Genomic DNA, 5,371 nt, shown 5'->3' with positions numbered 1-5,371 from the left:
CACCTTCCCTCCTTACCTCTCCTCCCCTCCCCTCCTCACCTCACCTCCTCCCTTTCCCTCCTCACACCCCTGCCTCCCCCATGCCTAAGGTGACTGGAGAATGTCCAGTGGGGCCTGGTGTCAGACATATGGTGGGAGATGTGGCCCCCAGGGCTGTGTAGACAAGAGGACCCTGGAAGGGGCTCCCAACAGTGGGGCCTAAGACCTTAGAGGCCAGAAATCTGTCCCCAGTGATGCGGTTAGAGAGGAATTCGGGCCCAGGTTCTGCCCGGCAAGCCCAGAGAAAGGGAAAGAAGCCCATTTTATTGAGATAACATCAGAAGAAATCACTGCCATTAGCTGGTCAGACACTTCATTTTATCACTTGGAATTACTGGGCCCAGGCTGGGTGCAGTGGCTCACACCTGTACTCCCAGCCCTTCGGGAGGTCAAGGCGGCCAGGAGTTCAAGAGCAGCCTGGCCAACATGGTGATACCCCATCTTTACTAAAAATACAAAAATTGGTTGTGCAGGGTGGTGCGTGCTTGCAGTCCCAGCTACTCGGAAGGCTGAGGCACAAGAATCACTTGAACCCAGGAGGCGGAGGTTGCAGTGATCCTAGATCGCACCACTGCACTCCAGCTGGGGTGACAGTGAGACTCCATCTCGAAAAAATAAAGAAGTGGCCACATTGAAGGCATCTGCAGAGATGGATTATTCTGCCACCTTCCTGAAAACCAGGGGTAGAAAGTGCAGTGACTTCCCTGTGGAACACGATGACATCCGTGTGGGGCAGTGTGTCTACCTGGGTGACCAGCGCTGTTGTCTTTTGGGTCGGCTTTTATAGAAGCGGACACTGCCCTTCAGCCCCGTAGGTGGACACACTAGTGACCATAACAGATGTTACTTCCCTCATTCTAGTCCCGTGTGGGTTGAAGAAGTGGGGACGTTTGTCCTGAGGCCGGCAGTGTCCTCCCCTAACGCTCTGCCAGGCCCACCAGGTCTGCAGTGGACACGCAAGACGGTCAGGAAGGGTTGATGGAGTGTGGTGGCCGCAGCCAGCCTGGACCGGCCATCAGCTCCTCACCTGTGCCACCGCCCAGCCCGGCAGGGCCACGATAGCCTCAGCCCCTTGTGGGATCTGACCTTTCCTCAGCTGCTATAACAAAAAACTCAAGACTGAATAAATTAAAAATGACAGAAATGGATTTCTCATAGGGCTGGAGGCTGGGAAGTCCAAGATCAAGTCAGGTTGTGTGTCTGGTGAGGGCTGCTGTCTGCATCACACATGGTACTCTCCGTCTTCCTGTGGGGGAGGCGAACACAAGCCCCCTCGAGCGCTGAATGTCGCTGATGACGATGGAGGGCCCTCGTGGCATGTCACCTCCCAACAGCACCACCTCTTTTTTTTGAGACGGAGTTTTACTCTTGCCCAGGCTGGGGTGCAGTGGCGCAATCTTTGCTCACTGCAACCTCCACCTCCCGGGTTCAAGTGATTCTCCTTCCTCAGCCTCCCCAGTAGCTGGACTACGGGCATCCACCACCACGCTTGGCTAATTTTTGTATTTTTAGTTGAGATAGGATTTCATCATGTTGGCCAGGCTGGTCTCAAACTCCTGACCTCAGATGATCCACCTGCCTCAGCCTCTCAAAGTGCTGGGATGACAGGCATGAGCCACCAAGCCTGGCCAGCCCCACCTCTTAAAATCACATCACTGGGGATCAGGTTTTAACAGAGGACTTTGGGTTCCTGAACACCGGGGTGTGACGTCGGGAACTGGGAATACAGGCAGCAGAGAGATTCTAGCTACCTCACAAGGAAAGGGGTTTGCGGGGAGGGCAGAGCACCCGGGCCAGAAGGACGGTCCGAGCAACCCGTGGAGCCGGGCACCCACCGTTCTGCTCCCTGTGAGCTGCGTGCCCGCTCTGCGTCAGGCTCTGTTTCAGGACTTGGATAACACAACCTTCATAGCACAGAGCTGTCACGAGTCCTGAGTGAGAAGGCTGGCACGGGGCGGGACAGTGTCCCTGAGTGGGAAGGGATAGGGTCGGGGTGGGAGAGGAGTTGGTTCTATCCTCTGAGAGGCTGGAGTCTGCTCATAGGGTGGTCCACACGGCACAGCCCGTCACGTGGGATGTGGCCCGTGGGCACCTGGGGGCAGTGGCCAAGATGGCTTCATGTTTTCTCACCAGTGCCCGGTACAGGCCCTGCCTCAGTGGGACCCTATTAAACTTCGGCGAATTTTAAAGTGATGTGGGTGTGGACACCAAGGAGCCCTGTCCTAGTGCCTGGGGGCATTCAAGCTGGCACCCTCTGCCCTGGGAGAAGATATCCTGGGGGTCTCATGGCTCAGCCCGCTCATACCTCTCGCAGCCCAACCTCTGAAACAAGGCCAGCTGCTGGTGATGACACGCTCTGGGTTGATGTTCTGGGTAATGAGTCGCTGTGTGTGGCTGGGGCCGGCTTCACAGGTGTGGCCCATGCAGGCCCTCAGCGCCCGAGCTCAGCAGGCTGCAGCTGGGTTTAAGGCTTCACGGTCACCATCTTGAAATTCTGTATTGTTTTGGTTTTTTGAGACAGAGTTTTGCTCTGTCGGCCAGGCTGGAGTGCAGTGGCACAATCTCAGCTCACGACAACCTTCGCCTCCTGGGTTCAAGCGATTCTCCTGCCTCAGCCTCCCGAGTAGCTGGGATTACAGGCATGCAACATCTTAGCCGGCTAATTTTGTACTTTTTGTAGAGACGGGGTTTCTCCATGTTGGTCAGGCTGGTCTTGAACTCCCGACCTCAGGCGAATCCGCCCACCTTGGCCCCCGAAAGTGCTGGGATTAGAGACCTGAGCCACCATGCCCGGACAGCATCTTGAAATTCTGAGTAACTTTTGAACAAGGGGCCCACAGCCTTTCCCTTTGGGAGGGGCCCTCGGCAAATTACGTAGTCAGTCTGCGTTGGTGTAGATTCATGTGAACGCTCCCTTTCTTTCCTCGCCTAGTGGGAATGGATTGGAAAGCCCGGGGCTGATGACAGAAAGCAGCAGAGCGTCTCCAGGTGTCAGACATTAGTCAAAGGCCGGGCACCGAGCCCGCAGGTGCTTAGCGTCCTGAAGACGTTCGCCTTCCCAGCCCCGCCAAGGAGGAATCAGTGCTGCCTGGCGGCAGCCCCCAGGTGTGCCCCCTCACGGCACAGCTTTCCTTGCTACAAATCAATGACTTCAATCATCCATTGCGGGGCCTGCCGAGAAGCCCTCTGGCGGCCACTGTGGGGCGTGTGGGCCTTCTGCCTGCTCTTCCTGATCTGGCAGAGGCCCAGAGAGGAGCCAGGACAAGGGCTGGTGCCCCTAACCACCCTACCCCACGCACCTGCCTGCAAAAGGCCACATGCCTGGGATTATGGTGGGGGAGTGCTGGAGGGAAGGCCCAGGTGAGAGGGCACAATGTGAGCAGGCTGGTTACTGGCATGCGGAGGACAGGAGGGAAAACCGCTCAGCGTTAGCAGAGAAGACGGACTTCTGCAGTGGCACCTGCGGCTGCTCCCTTGGGCTCCTGAACAACCTGGGTGTGACGTCGGGAACCGGGAACGCAGGTAGCAGTCATTCCAGCTACCTCACAAGGATAGGGGTTTGTGGGGAGAGCAGCGCGTCCGGGCCGGAAGCAGAACCACCCGTGGAGCGGGACGCTCACCGTTCTGCCCACGTGAGCTGGGTGCCCGCTGTGTGTCAGGCTCTGTTCCAGGACTTGGACGACACAGCGACTGAAATAGACAACTGCTGTCTGTGATGCCCACATGAGAGAATATAATTCATGGACAACGCACCACACATATTTAAAGCGTGCGGATCGATCCGTTTTGACACAGGAATGTCTGTGAACCAGCTCTGCAATTAAGATGCTGACCATGGGCCGGGCATGGTGGGTCACGCCTGGAATCACAGCACTTTCAGAGGCTGAGGGGGGCAGATCACCTGAGGTCGGGAGTTTGAGACCAGCCTGACCAACATGGAGAAACCCCATCTCTACTAAAAATACAAAATTAGCCAGGCACGGTGGCACATGCCTGTAATCCCGGCTACTCGGGAGGCTGAGGCAGGGGAATCGCTTGAATCAGGAAGGTGGAGGTTGCAGTGAGCCAAGATGGCGCCATTGCACTTCAACCTGGGCAACAAGAGCGAAATTCTATCTCAAAAAAAAAAAACTGCTGACCATATCCATCAACCTCAAAGTTTCCTTCTCTTCCCCACGCCAATCTCCAGCCACCCCCCAACTGGCAACCACTGGGCTGTTTTTTGTCAAAATATACATCTTTGTATTTTACAGAATTTTATATAAACAGAAATTTTTTTTGTCACACACTATTCAACATAATTTCTCTGAGATTCATCCATCCATAACTTGTACTTTTTAGTTGCTAAGTAGTTTTCCATTGTATGCAAATGCCACAATTTCTTTCTCTGTTTTTATCTTTTTCTTTTTTTTTTTGAGACAGAGTCTCACTCTGTCGCCCAGGCTGGAGTGCAGTGGTACAATCTTGGCTCACTGCAACCTCCACCTCCCAGGGTTCAAGTGATTCTCCTGCCTCAGCCTCCCGAGTAGCTAGGACTACAGGCGCACGCCACCACACCAGGCTAATTTTTTATTTTTAGTAGAGACAGGGTTTCACCATGTTGGCCAGGCTGGTCCCGATCTCCTGACCTCGTGATCCACCCACCTCGGCCTCCCAAAGTGCTGGGATTACAGGTATGAGCCACTGCACCTGGCATCTTTCCGTTGGTTATGGACATCAGAATTGTTTTTTATTTTTTTGTTTGTTTAAAGACGGGGTTCTTGCTCTGTCACCCGGGCCGGAGTGCAGTGGTACCATCTGCCCCGCAGCCTCAACCTCATGGGTTTAACTGACCCTCCGACCTCACCCTCCTGAGTAGCTGGGACTACAGCCATGCAGTAACACACGTGGCTAATTTTTTAAATTTTTTGTAGAGATGGTGTCTCGCCATGTTTCCCAGGCTGGTCTGGAACTTCTCTGGTCTCAAGTCATCCTTCTACCTTGGCGTTAGCAAGGGTGATATGGTTAGTTCGTACAGGACGTAAACCATTCACTGTTTAACAGACTGCTGGCCAGGCGAGGTGGCTCACGCCTATAATCCCAGCACTTTGGGAGGCTGAGGTGGGTGGATAATGAGGTCAGGAGTTCGAGACTAGCCTGGCCAAGATGGTGAAACACTGTCTTTACTAAAAATACAAAAATTAGCCAGGTGTGGTGGCGGGCGCCTATAATCCCAGCTATCTGGGAGGCTGAGGCAGGAGAATCGCTTGAACCCGGCGGCAGAAGTTGCAGTGAGCCGAGATTGCACCACTGCACTCCAGCGTGGGCGACAGAGTGAGACTCCTCTCAAAAA

The sequence above is a fragment of the Cebus imitator genome, unplaced genomic scaffold (assembly GCF_001604975.1).
Source record: "Cebus imitator isolate Cc_AM_T3 unplaced genomic scaffold, Cebus_imitator-1.0 Scaffold36, whole genome shotgun sequence".
NCBI lineage: Eukaryota > Metazoa > Chordata > Mammalia > Primates > Cebidae > Cebus > Cebus imitator.
Note: the sequence above shows the minus strand (reverse complement) of the source record.